Raw genomic sequence first — 6,000 nt, 5'->3', positions numbered from 1 at the left:
CGGGGACGGGGGACGGGGGACGGGGACGGGGACGGGGACGGGGGACGGTGTCGGGGACGGGGGACGGGGGACGGGGACGGGGGACGGGGACGGTGTCGGGGACGGGGGACGGGGGACGGGGGACAGTGACGAGGACGGGGACGGGGGACGGGGACGGTGTCGGGGACGGGGACGGGGGACGGGGACGGGGGACGGGGACGGGGACGGGGACGGGGGACGGGGGACAGTGACGAGGACGGGGACGGGGGACGGGGACGGTGTCGGGGACGGGGACGGGGGACGGGGACGGGGGACGGGGGACGGGGACGGGGGACGGGGACGGGGGACGGGGACGGGGGACGGGGACGGGGACGGGGGACGGGGACGGTGTCGGGGACGGGGGACGGGGGACGGGGGACAGTGACGAGGACGGGGACGGGGGACGGGGACGGTGTCGGGGACGGGGACGGGGGACGGGGACGGGGGACGGGGACGGGGACGGGGGACGAGGACGGGGGACGGTGTCGGGGACGGGGACGGGGGACGGGGGACAGTGACGAGGACGGGGACGGGGGACGGGGACGGTGTCGGGGACGGGGACGGGGGACGGGGACGGGGGACGGGGGACGGGGACGGGGGACGGGGACGGGGGACGGGGACGGTGTCGGGGACGGTGTCGGGGACGGGGGACGGGGGACGGTGACGAGGACGGGGACGGGGGACGGGGACGGGGGACGGGGACGGTGTCGGGGAAGGTGTCGGGGACGGGGACGGTGTCGGGGACGGGGACAGGGACGGGGACGGTGTCGGGGACGGGGACGGGGGACGGGGGACAGGGACGGGGACGGTGTCGGGGACGGTGTCGGGGACGGGGACGGGGGACGGGGACGGTGTCGGGGACGGTGTCGGGGACGGGGACGGGGGACGGGGGACGGTGTCGGGGACGGGGACGGGGGACGGGGACGGTGTCGGGGACGGGGGACGGGGGACGGGGACGGGGGACGGGGACGGGGACGGGGGACGAGGACGGGGGACGGTGTCGGGGACGGGGACGGGGGACGGGGGACAGTGACGAGGACGGGGACGGGGGACGGGGACGGTGTCGGGGACGGGGACGGGGGACGGGGACGGGGGACGGGGGACGGGGACGGGGGACGGGGACGGGGGACGGGGACGGTGTCGGGGACGGTGTCGGGGACGGGGGACGGGGGACGGTGACGAGGACGGGGACGGGGGACGGGGACGGGGGACGGGGACGGTGTCGGGGAAGGTGTCGGGGACGGGGACGGTGTCGGGGACGGGGACAGGGACGGGGACAGGGACGGGGACGGTGTCGGGGACGGTGTCGGGGACGGGGACGGGGGACGGGGGACGGGGACGGGGACGGGGGACGGGGACGGGGGACGGGGACGGTGTCGGGGACGGTGTCGGGGACGGGGACGGGGGACGGGGGACGGTGTCGGGGACGGGGACGGGGGACGGGGACGGTGTCGGGGACGGGGACGGTGTCGGGGACGGGGGACGGGGGACGGTGTCGGGGACGGGGACGGGGGACGGTGTCGGGGACGGGGGACGGGGGACGGTGTCGGGGACGGGGACGGGGGACGGTGTCGGGGACGGGGGACGGGGACGGTGTCGGGGACGGGGACGGGGGACGGGGGACGGGGACGGGGGACGGTGTCGGGGACGGGGACGGGGGACGGTGTCGGGGACGGGGACGGGGGACGGTGTCGGGGACGGGGGACGGTGTCGGGGAAGGGGGACGTTGTCGGGGACGGGGGACGGTGACGAGGACGGGGACGGGGACGGGGACGGGGACGGGGGACGGGGGACGGGGACGGGGGACGGGGGACGGTGTCGGGGACGGGGACGGGGGACGGGGGACGGGGACGGGGGACGGGGGACGGTGTCGGGGACGGGGACGGGGGACGGGGACGGGGACGGGGGACGGGGGACGGGGACGGGGGACGGGGACGGGGACGGGGGACGGGGGACGGGGACGGTGTCGGGGACGGGGGACGGGGACGGGGAAGGTGTCGGGGACGGGGACGGTGTCGGGGACGGGGACAGGGACGGGGACGGTGTCGGGGACGGGGACGGGGGACGGGGACGGGGACAGGGACGGGGACGGTGTCGGGGACGGGGACGGGGGACGGGGGACGGGGACGGGGGACGGGGGACGGGGACGGGGGACGGTGTCGGGGTCGGGGACGGGGGACGGGGGACGGTGTCGGGGACGGGGACGGGGGACGGTGTCGGGGACGGGGGACGGTGTCGGGGAAGGGGGACGTTGTCGGGGACGGGGGACGGTGACGGGGAGGGTGTCGGGGACGGGGGACGGTGTCGGGGACGGGGACGGGGGACGGGGACGGTGTTGGGGACGGTGACGAGGACGGGGACGGTGTCGGGGACGGTGTCGGGGACGGGGACGGGGGACGGGGACGATGTCGGGGACGGGGGACGGGGACGGGGACGGGGACAGGGACGGGGGACGGGGACGAGGACGAGGACGGTGTCAGGGACGGGGACGGGGACGATGTCGGGGACGGGGGACGGGGACGGGGGACGGTGTCGGGGACGGGGGACGGGGGACGGGGACGGGGGACGGTGTCGGGGTCGGGGACGGGGGACGGTGTCGGGGACGGGGGGACGGGGGACGGGGGACGGTGTCGGGGACGGGGACGGGGGACGGGGACGATGTCGGGGACGGGGGACGGGGACGGGGACGGGGACGGGGACAGGGACGGGGGACGGGGACGATGTCGGGGACGGGGAACGGGGGACGGTGTCGGGGACGGGGGACGGTGTCGGGGACGGGGACGGTGTCGGGGACGGGGACGGGGACGGGGACGGTGTCGGGGACGGTGTCGGGGGACCGGGGACGGGGGACGGTGTCGGGGTCGGGGACGGGGGACGGTGTCGGGGACGGGGGACGGGGGACGGGGGACGGTGTCGGGGACGGGGACGGGGGACGGTGACGAGGACGGGGACGGTGTCGGGGACGGGGGACGGTGACGAGGACGGGGACGGGGACGGGGGACGGGGACGGGGAGGGTGTCGGGGACGGGGGAGGGTGTCGGGGACGGGGGACGGTGTCGGGGACGGTGTCGGGGACGGGGGACGGGGGACGGGGACGGGGACGGGGGACGGGGGACGGGGACGGGGGACGGTGTCGGGGACGGTGTCGGGGACGGGGGACGGGGACGGGGAGGGTGTCGGGGACGGGGGACGGGGACGGGGAGGGTGTCGGGGACGGGGGAGGGTGTCGGGGACGGGGGACGGTGTCGGGGACGGGGGACGGGGGACGGGGACGGGGACGGGGGACGGGGGACAGGGGACGGGGGACGGGGGACGGGGACGGGGGACGGTGTCGGGGACGGGGGACGGGGGACGGGGACGGGGACGGGGGACGGGGGACGGGGGACGGGGGACGGGGGACGGGGACGGGGGACGGGGGACGGGGGACGGGGGACGGTGTCGGGGACGGGGGACGGGGGACGGGGACGGGGACGGGGGACGGGGGACGGGGGACGGGGGACGGGGACGGGGGACGGTGTCGGGGACGGGGGACGGGGGACGGGGACGGGGACGGGGGACGGGGGACGGGGGACGGGGGACGGGGGACGGGGACGGGGACAGGGACGGGGGACGGGGACGAGGGACGGGGGACGGGGACGAGGACGAGGACGGGGACGGTGTCGGGGACGGGGACGATGTCGGGGACGGTGTCGGGGACGGGGACGGGGGACGGGGACGAGGACGAGGACGGGGACGGTGTCAGGGACGGGGACGGGGACGATGTCGGGGACGGGGGACGGGGGACGGTGTCGGGGTCGGGGACGGGGGACGGTGTCGGGGTCGGGGACGGGGGACGGGACGGTGTCGGGGACGGGGACGGGGGACGGTGTCGGGGACGGGGACGGGGACGGTGTCGGGGGACCGGGGACGGGGGACGGTGTCGGGGTCGGGGACGGGGGACGGTGTCGGGGACGGGGGACGGTGTCGGGGACGGGGGACGGGGGACGGGGGACGGTGTCGGGGACGGGGACGGGGGACGGTGACGAGGACGGGGACGGTGTCGGGGACGGGGGACGGGGACGATGTCGGGGACGGGGACGATGTCGGGGACGGTGTCGGGGACGGGGGACGGGGATGATGTCGGGGACGGGGACGGGGACGGGGGACGGTGACGAGGACGGGGACGGGGACGGGGGACGGGGACGGGGACGGGGGACGGGGGACGGGGGACGGGGGACGGTGTCGGGGTCGGGGACGGGGACGGGGGACGGGGGACGGGGACGGTGTCGGGGACGGTGTCGGGGACGGGGACGGGGACGGGGACGGGGACGGGGACGGGGACGGTGTCGGGGACGGGGACGGGGGACGGGGACGGGGACGGGGGACGGTGTCGGGGACGGGGACGGGGACGGGGGACGGTGTCGGGGACGGTGTCGGGGACGGGGACGGGGGACGGTGTCGGGGACGGGGACGGGGACGGGGACGGGGGACGGTGTCGGGGACGGGGACGGGGACGGGGGACGGTGTCGGGGACGGTGTCGGGGACGGGGACGGGGGACGGTGTCGGGGACGGGGACGGGGGACGGGGGACGGTGTCGGGGACGGTGTCGGGGACGGGGGACGGGGGACGGGGACGGGGACGGGGGACGGGTGACGGGGACGGGGGACGGGGACGGTGTCGGGGACGGGGGACGGGGGACGGGGACGGGGGACGGGGACGGTGTCGGGGACGGGGACGGGGGACGGTGTCGGGGACGGGGGACGGTGTCGGGGACGGGGGACGGGGGACGGGGACGGGGGACGGGGACGGTGTCGGGGACGGTGTCGGGGACGGGGACGGGGACGGGGACGGGGATGGGGGACGGTGTCGGGGACGGTGTCGGGGACGGGGACGGGGATGGGGGACGGTGTCGGGGACGGGGAAGGGGACGGGGGACGGTGTCGGGGTCGGGGACGGGGATGGGGGACGGGGGACGGGGACGGGGGACGGGGACGGGGGACGGGGACGGGGACGGGGACGGGGACGGTGTCGGGGACGGTGTCGGGGACGGGGACGGGGGACGGGGACGGTGTCGGGGACGGTGTCGGGGACGGGGACGGGGGACGGGGGACGGTGTCGGGGACGGGGACGGGGGACGGGGGACGGTGTCGGGGACGGGGACGGGGGACGGGGACGGTGTCGGGGACGGTGTCGGGGACGGGGACGGTGTCGGGGACGGTGTCGGGGACGGGGGACGGTGTCGGGGACGGGGACGGGGGACGGGGGACGGTGTCGGGGACGGGGACGGGGGACGGGGGACGGTGTCGGGGACGGGGACGGGGGACGGGGGACGGTGTCGGGGACGGGGACGGGGGACGGGGGACGGGGACGGGGGACGGTGTCGGGGACGGGGGACGGGGACGGTGTCGGGGACGGTGTCGGGGACGGGGGACGGTGACGAGGACGGGGACGGGGGACGGTGTCGGGGACGGGGACGGGGGACGGGGGACAGTGACGAGGACGGGGACGGGGGACGGGGACGGGGACGGGGGACGGGGACGGGGGACGGGGACGGTGTCGGGGACGGTGTCGGGGACGGGGGACGGGGGACAGTGACGAGGACGGGGACGGGGGACGGGGACGGTGTCGGGGACGGGGGACGGGGGACGGTGACGGGGGACGGTGTCGGGGACGGGGACGGGGGACGGGGGACAGTGACGAGGACGGGGACGGGGGACGGTGTCGGGGACGGGGACGGGGGACGGGGGACGGGGGACGGGGGACGGGGACGGGGGACGGGGACGGGGGACGGGGACGGTGTCGGGGACGGTGTCGGGGACGGGGGACGGGGACGGGGGACGGGGGACGGGGGACGGGGACGGTGTCGGGGACGGTGTCGGGGACGGGGGGACGGTGTCGGGGACGGGGACGGGGGACGGGGGACAGTGACGAGGACGGGGACGGGGGACGGGGACGGTGTCGGGGACGGGGACGGGGACGGGGGACGGGGACGGGGGACGGGG

The sequence above is a fragment of the Chiloscyllium punctatum genome, unplaced genomic scaffold (genome assembly GCF_047496795.1).
Source record: "Chiloscyllium punctatum isolate Juve2018m unplaced genomic scaffold, sChiPun1.3 scaffold_503, whole genome shotgun sequence".
Classification (NCBI taxonomy): domain Eukaryota; kingdom Metazoa; phylum Chordata; class Chondrichthyes; order Orectolobiformes; family Hemiscylliidae; genus Chiloscyllium; species Chiloscyllium punctatum.
Note: the sequence above shows the minus strand (reverse complement) of the source record.